The sequence below is a fragment of the Lactuca sativa genome, chromosome 3 (genome assembly GCF_002870075.4).
Source record: "Lactuca sativa cultivar Salinas chromosome 3, Lsat_Salinas_v11, whole genome shotgun sequence".
In the NCBI taxonomy this organism is placed as follows: Eukaryota; Viridiplantae; Streptophyta; class Magnoliopsida; order Asterales; family Asteraceae; genus Lactuca; species Lactuca sativa.
In genome coordinates, this window is record NC_056625.2 from 145486852 (window position 1) to 145503049 (window position 16198).

Here is a 16198-nt window from a genome sequence, read left to right on the forward strand (position 1 = left end):
AAAGTAACTAAGATAGGGAATTAATAATGTATAGTTACTTTAGAATTCATTATACTTTTAATGAGAGTTAAAGTCTTATCCTACCCGTTCGGCTAATGACCCTTCACCGGTCAAGGAAGTTGTGGGTGAGAGTGGACACCCATTAAGCTGCCATTTTATAGGCAACAACCTTATACCCCCCCCCCCTTATAGACCGGCTTCGTGAATGAGGCCTACTTGCGGTAAGATTGACTTACTCTTATACATATCTATATAAATAAGATTATAATAATAGTATAAGTGTTGTTTTTAAACCTTTTTAAAAACTAAGGTTTAATTTGGAATTAAAGTATTAAAGTGTAAGACTTTACAAATTCCAAAACTTGAGGGAAAGTTTTGACACTATTTCAAGACTCTTCAATTTGTAACTTATGAGTTTTAATGGTTCATAAAGTTGAAGACTCTTCATTTTATGAAACCTCTTATTCTTTAATGACAACTTTTAAAGAAGTGACCGTTGGTTATCCATAACTTGAGGACAAGTTATGGACACCATCATTAGCATTAAGATCATGAATTAAACAAGCATGTAGGTTACACACAATTCCTATGATCTTCTAAAACTCATAAGAACAAATATTCATATCAAACAACTTCAAGAAATCATATTAACACATATAAAACTTGAAAATTGATAATAGTCATATGAAATGGGTTAACATAATCATTACCACTTTAAAAAAATAGATTTTACAAGTCCAAAACAGTTTGGGATAATGATTCTAGCCCATTTCCAGCAACAAAACTCGGAAAACTTCCCAGCACGCACCTACTCGTCGAGTGGATGATCCTAATCGACGAGTAGGATGAATTTTGTCTTGGACTCGTCGAGTTCTCCCCTTGCACTCGACGAGTCCAATCGAACAGTGAACAGTTTTTCGATTTTTCAAGCAGATTGCATCAAATATACAAAAAACAATGCTAGGCTCTGATACCACTGATGGGTTTTGAGCATTCTAATACTCCTATGGTGTACATGCAACCCTATAAACCTTGAATCTATGTTTTCTCTAATATACATGCAAATTTGATTTTTCAAGGTTTACTTCCTAACTAGCATGGCATGGGGAATATGTAATATAAAAAACTAGTAGAAGTACTTACCTTTCTTATTGCTTGGATTCCTTGAAGACTTCGTGAGCCTAGCACCCCAAATGTTTTGCCTCAAATGCTTCACACAACACTACAAGACTTAGAATAACTTGAGAGATTACACTTGCACTCAAAATCGGTTATGCCCTCTTAGAGCTCACTAGTAGTCCGAGTTTGCTAGCTATAGGGATCCTTTTATAGTGTTGTCACAATTAGGGTTTACACATGAATGCCCTTAGTTGTCATGACTCTTCATTTCTAATGATCCATGGGTTTGTAACTCCCATGAACTATCCATGGAGCTCCAAATGGTTATAACCCAACTCCATAAACCATGGATCATAAATCCACCATAAAAGATTAGATGATTGTCATAATCAACCCTATATATTTAATTAGTCTCATTTTGATCACCAAATTAATTCTAAATTAATACTTGATCAACACTAATTAAATAATAATATTATTAATATATTAGAACTTATAATATATTAATAATCACAAGTGTCATTTCTCTCATTTAGTCTATCCAAGTATTGCAATGCCATGCAACCCAAATGGACCATGCCGGATCGGGTCAAGTACATACCAAATAGAGTTATGGACTTAGACACTATATCTAACAAAAAAGACAGAAGGAAACGGACATCGAATGAAGAAGTTATGAATTTTTAACGGTCTTTTCCTGTCCTGACCAATTAAAAATACATAATTAAAATAAAGTCAAAATTTGCCAACGAAGTCTAAATGAAAGTTGTAAATTATATTCTCACCTATGCGTGGATATAAAGAAAGTCAAAAACAGAGCTCGTATGCGAAAGTTACGAAATTTCAAAGATTGGGGTACAAAATCCGAGACTGGTCCAAGAGGGAACACCCTGTGTTCCTCTAAGGAACGCCCTGCATTCTTCGACCAGAGCCAGTCCCATCACCCATCAAGTCCGAAGTTCGTATGCAATGACGCACGAAGGCTCCGAACGCGTTGCGTCCAAGGGAGTGTCCTGCATTCCGGGAACGCCCCGCGTTCGAGATTCATCCTAGCCCTATAAATAAGATGCGAGGGTTCCGGCTTCTTTTTCTAATTTACACCATTTCTCTCCCATTTTGTCATTTTCGAGCCTTTCGAAGATACCCTGACGCCCCGGTTCCATATCCAAGCTCCGACGAATGTCCGAAGCTTCGAGATTTCCGAGAAATCGACTTTCTCCGGTCGAAGTGCTGCCCGAGTTTAGTCTCGTTTTCATCAAACCGCCACTTCTACCAAGTGAGTTCATACCCATATATTCTCACTTTTTTACTATATTTTAGAGGGAGAAATACAAGTGAAACGCAAGAAAAACTTATGTTAAAATGCAAATCATTACATACAGTTTCAAATGCTTTATCTACATTTTGTGTATAAATGTTAAGTACGTAAAATAACGTTTTTACAAATGTTATACTTTACATGCAAAGTTGGTAGCACATTACGGTTTATCATTCAAACTAAACACGCTTTTGAAAAACTATAATAGGTATAGTTTACGAGATATTCATGATATTTTACACTCTATGAACACTATAGAAAGGAAACACTTACATTTACAAGAAAAATGGACTTTTCATATGTATATCTATTTGATACAAACTTTTATGAGACATTTAACTTCACGTACTTTCAAGTATGCATTTCAAGTCCTGTGTTGTAAACCATAATCTCCCATAGGGAGAGCATGATACTTGTGTATAGATCTATACGGGATTGACAATCCCGCACCTAAACTGTTAGCTACAGTTGGACCGACAGGTCTGGGGTGACAAACTTCATATAATTCCAACGCCTGAAGAACATTGTGACAGGCAGTTTGGGTCAATAGTACGGTTATAAAACTCACATGAAGTATTAAAACATTTGATTAACGAGGTTATCAAACGCCTTAGTGATTATATATACATATATAAATCTACTTACACTATTTTCGGAATGGAAAATACTTATGCATTCCGGTTTTTGAAACTTTTAAAAATTACTATTCATTTATGGAAGATATTGGATTTTCTAGAAACAAACTCAGTTACTTTATACAAAAAGGCATACAATTCTTATACAAAAACACTTATGAACTCACCAACTTAATTGTTGACACTTTTTCAAAACTACTTGTATTTCTTAGGGATTCAGTAATACAGGTATAACAACAGCTTTTGGGGAAGGAATGCTAAGGCGTCAAATTTCAAACTTATTATATCATCATAATGTAATTTCTTTTGAAACATGTATTACAATCAACAATGTAACTTTTTAAATTATATTTATGATGGTTGTGTTTGATTTCTTTACTATTTACTCAACTGTTATGATACTACATGAAGTCATCCGCCCTCGAACGATTCCGCCGTTCTGGTTTGGGGGTGTGACAGAAACCATGTGTTTGTTGGCGATGGAAACCCGCAACAGACACTCTAACTCCCCTATAGGCATATCAAACTCCCTACTAAACGATCGAGTTACAAAGGACCGACTCGCACCTGAGTTAAACAACACGAGAGTAAGCAAAGAGTTCATTAGGAACTTTACTATCAGGGTATAAATATAAGCATATAATCAGCAGAATAACAAAAGGAAACATATCATTCACAACATATGGAGTTGCTCTGGCCTCCTCGGCAATGAGCTGAAAAGAATGTCCTCGAGCCCTCGGGGCTCCACCCTTCCCTGACGTCCATCAGTGATCCTCAAAGTAGCTGGTGTTAAGGCCTGCGTCGGCTTGGCGGCGAGCAAGGGATAGTTGACCTTCACATGGCCAACCTAATCACAATGATAGAAAATCCTGGAACACAGAGCTGGGGCCGGATGATGACAATCCCTCACATAATGCCCCTCCTTGCCACACTTGTGGCATATACCACCTGATCGATAGGCCCCCTCATGACTCTTTCCGCACTTCCCACAAGTGCAGCCCCTCTGACTCCCAGATCTAGAATCAGTGACCTTAAACCACTTCAGCGTTGGCTGCAACTGCGTCGGGGCTGGTCTCCTCTCTCTCTCTCTCTCTCTCGTATGAAGCTCTATCTCAATCTTACGCCGTCTGGTGGCCTCCTGCATCTCCAACAAAGTATCATAACGTTGGGTGGAAACAAATTGCCTAATATCCATCTTGAGCATGCTCAAGTAACGGGTCATCTAAGCTTGCTCAAAAGCAAACTCAAGACAAAACATGGCCCTCTATGTGAACATCCTGGTGATCTCCGTCACCCGTCTCAGCCCCCTGTCTTAAGTCCAAAAACTCCTAGGCCAACCTCTCACACTCCATTAGCGGCACATATCTAGTATGAAATATCTCGAAGAACTACTCCCAAGACACAACAACTCTCTGCTCGGTATAATACGATCCCGTAACAGGTCTCCACCAATTCGTCACTTCGAACTTCAAAAGGTTTAGAGCGCACATGACCTTCTGGTCAGCTGGGTAAAAGCAGGTGAAAAAGCATCCCTCAACATCATACAACCACCTTATGGCTATGATCAGGTCCAGAACTCCATCAAAATTCGGGGGCTTCATATTCTGGAAGTCCCGATACTGAAAAATTCCTCCAACACCAATCCCTACGGCCGCATTGGTTGCGGTGGCTGTGGAAGTAACAACCTCAGACAAAGCAGCATGTCTGTCATCAAAGAACTCCATCATCGCTGTTGGGCTGAAGTTCTGTTTTGTATTGCGTCTTTTGGGCTCGTAGATTAGCCTTGTATTCTCCGGTTTGGGCCTGTCCAACCGAGAGCCTTGTATGTATTGTATATAAGTTATCGCTTGCATGCATATTAGGGAAAAGATTCAAGATTTCTGTTTTAGCGTTCCAGAGTTTACGATATTGCTCTCTTGTAATCTTCCAATCCTTTACAGTTGATGTTCTTAATCGAGCTCTTCTAAGGATTATATTTAATCATTCGACACGTTTGATTCAAGCTGTTTGTTCTTATTATTACGTTCTACTTTGTTATTTATATTGTGTTCTTGCGTTTCATATTCATATACTTGTTCATGATCTAATCGATCTTTATAGATTAAAAGTTATTGTTTTTAAATCTCAACAAGTGGTATCAGAGCGGGTCTTTGAAAATCTATTGATTTTTGAAGTATCGGTTCTTGATTTGGTGATTTCCTGCACATATATTGAAGATTATCGGTGTTTTGGCGGTATGGAATCAAGATTTTTGTTCATGTTACTGTTCATCGAGATTTATTCTGTTCATCTGGGGAAATTTCTTTTAATCCGTTTTAATCTCGATTCGTTTTTATGTTCGTATTTTTTGGTTGGATCTATTTGTTAAGTCAATCCAATATCAATTTCGATACCATTCTGTTTAGCCCAAACTTGAGGTTGTTCACTGTTCATGAATCAATTATTTTGAACCCAATTTTGTGGGACTGTTCATGACCGATCAAAATTGATTGATAACATTTTTGTTGTTCAAATCCTCGTTATTATTTCAAATCATTTTCTAGATTGAAACTAATCTCCTTGGTTGTTTAGTTTGAAGAAACACAGCTCTTGATCTATTCCATCTACAGTTTGCGTTTCACTTTCACGCTCATCTTTGATAATGCCATCTTTAAATCAGAGATTCTTATTCTTGGATTCATTCGTTTAATTTATGCTTGAAAATCGGTTATATGTTAAGATCCTGCTGTTTCCTTCAATCTTTGATTAGGTTCATGTTTGATGACGGGATCTGGGTTATTCAAATTTCTTATCGCGTCGTTTTTTTTTTTGTTTTTCTTTTGAGCCCTCAGATTCATCCTTTATTCAATTAATTTTGAGGTTAATTTATTAACCATTAGAAATTGATGATTATTTCGATTTTGTCACTGTGAGAGTGATGATTCCGGTTTGGTGTTCATAATTGAACTGATGAAGAATATGGTGATTGTTGATCTGAAATTTATTCTTTGTTTTGAGATTCGTTGTTTGTTGTCTTCTGTACTGGTGATGGGCTTTGCAACTTGAATGGGAACTTAATGGAATGAAATCGTGTTTGGAATTTAACTAGATTGAATTAAGGATGTTCTTGGTGGTCAAACGAAAAGTCAAAATTGACTGTGAAACCGCGTGAACTATGGACGAACGACGAACTTGCAAACTCTTTGCTGCGAGCGAACTCACTGTAATCAAATGAAATCGGAGTCGGAACCAATGAAATCAGGATTTGGAACTGATTTATGGCCTCGATCGAACTTAAGTTCGGGTGCTAGCTCTTGGAACGAAAAGGCTTGAAGAGAATGTATAGTGAGAACAATAAGCGAACATGGGAATGGAGATTCGCTTTGGTAGCTATTGGAACGAACCTCGTCTTGGATTCGCGTGTTTAAGCTGGGTTCGGTTGTTAATGGTTGGAGCGATCGACGGATGAACCGAAAGCGAAAGTAGTTTCGCCTGATAATGCTTGATTTGAAACGAACCGAACGTTCGGTTCGCGTGATTACATGGCGATCTTGAAACGAACCTTGGTTCGGTTGCTTGTGGTTGAAATGATAGTGGCTCAAATTCCCGTTCGCTTGAAATCACCTTCCAGTCGTGTTCTTTAAATTGGGGAAGATGACTTAAAGTTTTTTTTTGTCCCTGCAACACCTACGATTTGTCAATTCCGGTCCCTATACTTTTCATGCCTTGGCAGTTTTGGACCATTTGCAGATTTTGTTACATATAAAAGGGTTTGTTGATGCTGAATTACCATTCCAGCCCCTGTCTTTCAGAAAGTGACAGTTTCGGCCCTATTTTCAGAAAAATTACTACATTGAGGGCCGGTGAACAGTTTTGGATTCTTTAACGCTCATATTTTTTTTGTGAACAGCAAAATAATGATTCCATCAAGTCTTGGCGGTTCGGAAGGTCGTTTTTCGCGATATCATCAAATTTTTCACGACTTTTTCGGATTTTATACTTCATTGTGTATATCGTTTTGTCGCGGGGGAGCTTAGTAATTTTTTTATCCATTCAAGATCATTCTCATGACCATTTGAAGGCTTTATAATCATGTTTTTGATTATAAATCGGGGGAGAATTTGGTATGGCCATTCGAAATTGGATTTGTGACTTTTCAAAGTCGAAGATTTTTGATAAAGCTTGTAGGAAAATTATGAAGGTAGCTTTTTTACAGAAGTTCTTCATCGAGCTCTACTAAGGTTTTTACAGAGAAGTATCCTTTACAGCAAGAGTTCTTCATCGAGCTCTGCTAAGGACTTGTTATATCTCCGACTTCTTGTATTTTCTCGATCAAGTGGCGTTACGAATCTTAAAGTTTGAATTGTTACATGATATTTTTTGATGGCTTATATCATTAGCTTATTTGAAGATCGTTGTGACTTGGAGGGGGAGCTCTTCAAAGACAAGAAGTGATTCAGTTTCTTTGTTCTGAGATGGGTTTTATGGCGGGTTTGGTTTTCATGAAGATTCTTTGGGATTACATTCGAAAATGAAGTTTAAAGACATTACTTCAGTGCTTGATTTATATATCCTAGAGCCCGTGTTTGAAGACTATTGAAGAATCAAGATTCGTGGATTGCTTCATATATTCCTCGTTGCAGATCTTTTTATTTGCTAGATGCTTGTTTTGGAAGTTAAAGCATTGTCATCCATTCCATACTTTGAGGGGGAGATTGTAGGGTTTCAAAGCACTCCATGGATGATGGCAATGGGCCCCTTTGATGAATTCTAGGTTAAAAGCCCAAGACTTGTCTTTTCCCTATAAATAGTCATGTATTATTCATTATTAGGGTTAAGAGAGAGGCAAAATGTAGCCGCCACGTTGTGAGGTTTCTTGTAGAGTTAGATTATTATTTCTTAAGTGTAATTTGTTCCTCACATTTCAATAAATCGAGTGATCATTCGACATAAACTATTCCATGACGCTACAATCCTGCTGCAGTCTATGCAGGAAAGCGCCGAAGCCAACAAAACAACACTGGAACCACTTGTTAATCAATTGGCCCAGTTTGTAAAGACGGAGTTATCCTCGTTCGCTACCCTCAGACAAAACCTTAGCGACGACAACTCGGCACTCCGTGCCTCCATTGAAGCCCGCTTGGCAAAGCTACAAGAGGATCTTGCGGCTGAAAATAAACTGATGGACGTCCTGGCGAGTAAGACTACTGCCCTCAAGGTCAAGAGCACCCAACTTTCCAACTCCGAACAACAATTGGAGGCTCTTCGATCCGAAAGGGAAATCATCAAGACGTGTGTTTCGGATGTCCACGCCGCTCTATCCAACATCCTGGAAGCACACGACCCCATCCTGAACCACTCGGTGAGGCGTACCCTCGCTGAGAAACTCTCTCCGGCCATGGCTCTCTTGAGTAAAATTGAAGGCCTACCCAGTTTCGTGTCCATTCCGAAACAAGGGGGAGATGAGAAGACGGGATCGAAACCACCTCCTTCCTCAAAAGCAACTCACACAACCGAACCACCCCCAACTGGTCATGCCTCGGGTTCGGGTGTGAAGGACAAGGGCAAAAACATTGCAGAGGGAGGAGATGAAGATGAAGATGAAGATGAAGACAAGGAGACTATTGCGGACATGTTGAAGAGAAAGAACAGTCGCAATACTGATGACGATGTCAATCGTGTGGCATGTGAAGCTGAAGAAGCCGAACGTAAACAAAAAGAAGCCAACGATCTCCTTGAGAGCCGAAAGCTGCTCTTCCCTGCCTGGACCAGGGATCGACTGATAAAAGAGGCCATAGAGACTCCAAGCATACTATGGCTCGAGCCGGTGATATCATTCGACTGCATCAACTCGGTCGATTCGCAATTTGATATGCCGCTGACTCGAAAGGCGTTCATCTTCCACGCCTTCTCCAACATTTACGAAGTCCCGCATCCGAACGATGAGCTTGACAGGGAGCTCATTGACTTTTATCTGGAGGCCGCTCGCCCTCAATTCCTTACATGGAGCGCCCAGAAGATTGTCAATGTTCGGGTGTTGAAGCCATTTGCCGTGGGGAGATTCACAAACGTCAAGTTCAAGCTTATCCGAGGATCTGCAAGAACTGCTCACATGATCTCTCTGGCGGATCTGCCCAATCTGAACCCTCATGATTGGATAGTCTTGTACAACATCTTGCTGACAAACGAAGCCGAATATGGTCCCATCTTAGACCATGTCAAAAGGATGCTGGCATGCTATATCATGGAGGTGGCCCTAATGGATCAGGAGGTTGCCACAGTGTTTAAGAAGAAACCGAAAGTCAAGCCTGTGGGATCGGCCAGTGATCTAAACACGATGAAAATGGGCAAGATAGATTCGAGGCGAAACTCTGTGATGTTCACCAGAGCCGAAGGACATAAATGTCTGTTCGCGTTAGCTGACAAGCACCTCTACACCACTACCTGCTTGGAACATGTCCTATCTATCATCAAGCGGTGTAAGGACAATTCGGCTGATGACATCAAATATTTTGAAGATATGATCAATTGGTACATCCGGTTTAGACAGACCATCCTTTCCATAACCAAGTGTCTGTTTAGTACTGTGAAGAAGAAGGGTCCAGCTTCAGCCGCCGGCCCAAGTAAGAAGTGATGGTCTCGCTCCAAATTGACGCAAAGGGGGAGATTGTTGGGCTGAAGTTCTGTTTTGTATTGCGTCTTTTGGGCTCGTAGATTAGCCTTGTATTCTCCGGTTTGGGCCTGTCCAACCGAGAGCCTTTTATGTATTGTATATAAGTTATCGCTTGCATGCATATTAGGGAAAAGATTCAAGATTTCTGTTTTAGCGTTCCAGAGTTTACGATATTGCTCTCTTGTAATCTTCCAATCCTTTACAGTTGATGTTCTTAATCGAGCTCTTCTAAGGATTATATTTAATCATTCGACACGTTTGATTCAAGCTGTTTGTTCTTATTATTACGTTCTACTTTGTTATTTATATTGTGTTCTTGCGTTTCATATTCATATACTTGTTCATGATCTAATCGATCTTTATAGATTAAAAGTTATTGTTTTTAAATCTCATCAATCGCAGTCTTGATAGACCCAAATTGCTCCGGTATCTGCCCCCGGACAATGGTAACACCTCCTCAAGGATAATCTCCCTGATACGGTCCTCTGTCACTGCTAGCCCACCCTGGCTTGACCCAGATCCTGTCTTGAAACGTCGCGTCATCACCATACTGAAAATAAACCAAGGAGATATTAGATAACACACATATCATAACCGGGGAATGAACTCCCAACAAAGCCCTAGGGGTTTGACTTCCTTGCTACACGTATGGGTCCTATACTTTCAATAGTATGGGCCTATACTACCTTCCACACCTACCCATATTTGTCTCATAGGATCATCATAAAAACTTTAACAATACACACTAGCATACTCATATACTCAGTCCTCACTCCTTAGAGGAAGGCTAAACATCACGAGACTGGCTGACTAACCCCACACAACTCATCCATGAAATTTCCACAAACCTTGCAACACTCGTGTATGCTAATCATACATAATGTTGGACCCTATAGACAACCTAATATTTAATCCTACCCTAAGCCCTTCATCAAACAAGAACAGGAAATAAGGCCAAACCAAAAATTCTCGGGCTATACAATCTTAGTTATGTATAACCATGATGCATACACTAAGAAAATACAATAATGATGTCAATTTCATATAAGGAAGGATCCTAGGCTATCAGGCATCATATAATCAGGCAATTCTATCATGCAATTCCTAAAGATCCCTAGCCTATCACTAGTATGTTGTTCTAACATATCATAATATCAAATAACAGTGTGGTAATTTGGGGTCTACTTATTGGCTCCAGCTTGATTGTACACATCACATCCTCATGGTTTATTGAAAAAAATTACTTTTAATATATTTTTTTTGAATATTTCCATAGTTTGAGACTGGATTCACACAAGTGTTCCTCCAATTCACTCAAAAGGCTCTGATACCAACTTGTAACATCCATAAAATCATGAAAAATTTAAACTTTTAAAAACCAACCCAAAATCACAAATTGTTTACAACATAGTTTTCAAAACATGTTCTATATCATAGTTTCTCAAAATCATAAGTCTAAAACATGAGGATGTGTACGGTCACGCCTTTACGTTCTCGCGATCCTATGAAGTACCTGAAACATAACTCAAAATTGTAAGCCAAAGCTTAGTGAGTTCCCCCAGTGTACCCACACAACACATAATCACAACAACAACAACAACAACAACAACAACAACAACAACAACAACAACAACAACAACAACAACAAACATACAACATGTATACAAAGCCTTCAGTCTGACTAGAACACCCTACCGACCTACAGTCTATCTGGTACACTCACATGACCTTCAACATGACTGGTACGCCTCACCGGCCTTCAGCCTATCTGGAACGTCCCCCGGGCCTTCGACCCGACTTGTACGCCCATTGGCCTGTAGTCTATCCACGACGCCCTGGGTATCTCGGCCTTTAGCATATAACAGGACCGCCTCAACCTAACACATCATTACATATCAACATATACCATATCAAACCCTAACTAGCATATACAGACAGTCATACAGATCTAACAGATCACTAATCATATCATCATCCTATATACCAGGATACATATCTAACATATTAGTACATCATATAATCATGCGCTAAACCAAGATAACAATCTAAATGGGCCGACCTTTATGCCTTCGACCAAAAACTACAGTGAGGAAAAATCACCTCGCAAACTGAACATAACTGATGAGGTCCGACTCCGAATCTCATCTCTCTAACCAATACCTATTTCCACCAACTGGTCAATTCCATCAAAATCCCAAAATACCCTCAAGTTCAAATTGGTCAAAGTCATCTGGTCAGACCCACTAAGTCGACTGAGTCAACCCAGCCGTGTCAACTTAACCAAGTCAAATCAAAAAGACTGACTAGTACGAGTACGTGGGGTGCACTTTGGAGGTACGAATGGTGTACACGCAGCCTCACAGTTGACTACTCATTGGGGTGATTGACCGAGTATGCGGGGCATACTCTCATATATGCAAGGCATACCCTTGCAGCTTCCAAACTCCAATAAGTGCTTAATGGCTTAAGCACTTAAGTCCATATTTCAGATCTAAGGTTCAAATGCACTCACGAGTCATAAAGTTTCTAACTTTATGACTTTACAAGTCCAAAAAGTGCTTAACACAAGGTCTTAATCCATTAAGACCTTCTATAAGATGCATGGAGCAAAACTAATAAATGGGACCTCATTTTTTTGGCTTAGGACCCCTCCTAGGGTCTGAAAGGACAACCCAAATCAAAAAGAACAAACCATGCACAATATGAGACTTTTGGGACCAAAAAGTAACATAAAAACACCTAAGAAAGAGATCTAACAAATAAGTCATTAAGGTATGAACTTTATACCTTCTAATGATGAAGAAAGATGCAAAACTCCCAGACCCAAGCTTGCTTTAAGCTTCAAGCTTCACCGCTACCTTCTTCTTCCTTTGTAAAACACAAAAACTCACACTAAACCTTCCAAGAGCTCAAAAGTGGCTAGGGTTTGCAAGAGAACACGAATATGCTGATGGAGGCTGGAAATGAGAAGAGAAATGAGGTTTAATGTTGCTTAAATACCACCCAAACCCTAAAATTTAGGGTTTCCTTCTTTATCTAGTATGCCCCAACGTACTAGGGTGTGCCCTAGTACGCCCCAACGTACTAGGGTGCGCCCTAGTACGCACAACATACACACATGTACGCTTGGCATATTTCTCCTGCTAGAATTACGAAAATGCCACTAGAGCTTAAAGGCACTTTCTCTTGGGACTTAGGGGCCAAAATGTCATAAATAAAATTATAGGGATGAATTTAGAAGTACCTTAACATTGGGATGTTACAAAATGGCATCGCTATCTGATCTGCACTCTACTTGATCGTCGGATTGCCTCCCTGAAATCGCCGCCACAATCATCACAACGCTTTATGAAATCACTTTTCGTCTATCTTTCACCTAAAATCCCCTATCACTTCCCATCAGCCTCTCCTCTATGTTATCTCTCTTTTCTGTCGTTGCTCTCTGTTATCTCTCTTTCTTGTTGTCTCTATCCTATGTGAGCGGTGGTCGACATTAGAGATGCTGCTTCGATGAGAGTGTCGATGGTTCGATTTTAGAGGTGGCGATGACAATTAGGTTTGGTGGATTTAGTTCCAGGTAAGTTAGAGGGTTTTTATGCAATTGATTTGTCTAGAATGTTACATTGGGTTTTGAATAGGTTTGATTTTTCTAGATTTTCTATTTTTTTTTTGCTCACCGGAGCTGATAAAGGAAATGGTGGTACTCGGGATTTCAGTAAAGAAGGGACTGAGTATTTCGTGAAGTGTAGAGAGGTGGGGGTGCTGCACTAATTTCCAAATGCAGTGGTCGATGAAGTGGTGGTCGCCGACGATGGAGGCATGTGTTGGGATGGAGTACTTATGGAAAAGGAAGAAGAGTATAAGAAGGAGAAGGGGTGCAGTTAGGAAAGGGTGGTGGGAACCAATAATTTTTAGTTATAAATAAGTATTTAAGTTATTAAAAGTATGCGAAAAAAATATAGCAAGGGTAAAATCGTCTTTTCGCATCTATTAGGGATCAAAACCGAAAAAAAAACTAAAGGGATGATGGGAGTGTAAAAAAAAGATAAGGACCAAACACGAAATTTTATCAAACCATAGTGTAACACACGTTGCCAGATATTTCCATTTTCGACCTTTAAAATGTTAATTGTTTGCAAAGTAGCCCTTAAACTGGGTGTACATAGATTGTACACCGGGCATAAGCCAACATTTGGATCGCGACCTGGGTTGAGTACGTTGGGCGTACTCGAGCTATTCCTAAACCTTAAATTTTTATGGTTGTGTCCCCTATTTAAGTATCTTATTCCCCCTTGGACCTTCTTATGACCAACCTCCATCCCTCTTAGCCCTAATATCGAAACCCTAGCTCCTGAGTGTGAGTTTTGAAGACTTTGAGTGTTCTTGGTGGTGAAGGAGGGTATTTGAAGAAGTAGTGGTGCACTCAAGCTCTTGGATCCAAAATCTACACCTCTTTGTTCATCTCCAGAATGTATAAAGTTTATACCTTGAGGCTTGCTTTGCTAGATCTTGTCTAAGCTTAAGTGTATGTTCATTTTTTCCGAAAACCTTCGGCTTTGTGAGTATGGACTACTCCAAACCATTTGAGCCGTCCTTTCAGATGGTTTAGCGTGCAGGGTGTCATAAAAGAATGCAAACTTGGTCCTTTCCTTTCATCCATGCATGAGTTATGGAGTTTTTGGTGATGTTAGAAGTTAGGGTTTGGGGATTTAACTATCTTTAGCCATGCAAATACATAAAGTTCGAGACTTTAAGAATTAGAATGTCTTTTAGGTCATATCTGAGGTTGGGTTATGTCACACCCCCGACCGAGGCAGCGGAACATGTCAGGTTGTGCCACTAAGTTCATGAATCATATGTAAACTGAATAAATAATAACATTTGTATTCCATCTTTGAGTTTGACTACAATGTTCTTATAGATAATAATAATAATAATAATAATAATAATAATAATAATACATGAATATCCTTAACATGTAGGCAGACATAACAAAAGCTAGCGAACTATATCGCCAGAAATCCATGTTTATTTGTCCTCTGAATGCTTGAGTTACCGATTTCCTGAAAATACATGTAATTTTGAGGTTCAATATAAAGTTGGCGAGAGTCACAGGTTTTCTGCTAACTGTAGTGATACTTTTAAAAAGTCTAGAAAGTATTTCCTTTTTAAGTATAGCCATACTTAAAACAATGGTTGTAAAGAGTCTTTATATAAGTTATGAAAAAAACCAAATTTATCTTTATACAAACCCATGGCTTTGTAGTAAAAGAGAGAAATTCTAGTTAATGTTCATAGTGAGTCCTATAACCGAGCTATGTGACTGTATGTACCCCCTATGTTGCTTCATTATACGTCGTAGTAATGATAGTAAACACTTATCACCCGCTTCGATTGATCGATCAAATTTTTAACTAGCAACCACATGTGGAGATGTCAACCTCGTATAGATCTATACATATGTATCTCACTCAAAAGATTAACGGTTATAGTAGTGTGGGTATACTAAATGTTTAGTCTTAGCTAATGAATATAGTCTCACTAAAAAGCCCTCAACTAAGATAGGTGAAAAACTCTCGGCCCTAACTTATAAGTGGATAAGTTATTAGGCATAATGAATTTATATATAGTTTGTAAAAGCCAAGCATAATTGGTATGCAAGTATAGTATAAGACATTAGCTTTTATAACTAAGCATGTTTCTTGTATAAACTATATATATATATATATATATATATATATATATATATATATATATATATATATATATATATATATATATATATATATATATATAAAATCTTTAGGAATGCCACAAAGTTTTATGATAGACATTTTCCGCACAGAATTTTTTTTTTGTAATTTGTTAAAAACTATTACAAATTAGTAATGAAAATTTTGTTGTTCACAATTATTATTAAATACATATATTTTTAGACCATTTCTTGATTTGTACATGTCATCTTTACGCAAGACCATGCTAAATTTCTCAGTATCATTCCAATTTATCGGATGTCCTCGAAGGGACTAAAATACATATATATTGTGAACATAAAATTTCAATTGATTGCCTTTGATAGTAGTTTGAAAATAATGTTTGTGATTTTTCTAATACCCCTTTATGATATATTGAAATTAACGTCACAATATGCACTTAATTTAGATCCCTAAAAAAGTAGGGTGGGCTTTGTTAAAAACGACTTTAAGACATAAGTATATTCACTTTTCAATTATTTATGAAGTCATTTCCAAAGGTCGTACAAAAAATCTTTAGCGTGTTTATATGAAAAGTTGGTTTATAAAAAAACACAAAAGGAACATTAAAATTTCTACTCGATCACAAGATTATTGTCGAATCATGGATGCAAATTATCCAAAGGAAAACCAACTACAAAACAACAATTGTACCAAATTATAACCTAACTAAAAAAAGTTAAACAAATAAATTTATATTTTAGTCGGTTAAGATTAAATG

At 38.5% G+C, this 16198-nt stretch overlaps 1 non-coding gene across 1 annotated transcript; it reads right to left on the reverse strand.

Moving 5' to 3' along the window:
* Positions 1-15650: 15650 nt before the first annotated feature.
* On the reverse strand, positions 15651-15751 carry LOC111885723 (U6 spliceosomal RNA). Its single transcript, XR_002848185.1, has one exon. It is a non-coding gene; the product is annotated as a U6 spliceosomal RNA (small nuclear RNA).
* Between the last annotated feature and the right edge of the window lie 447 nt (positions 15752-16198).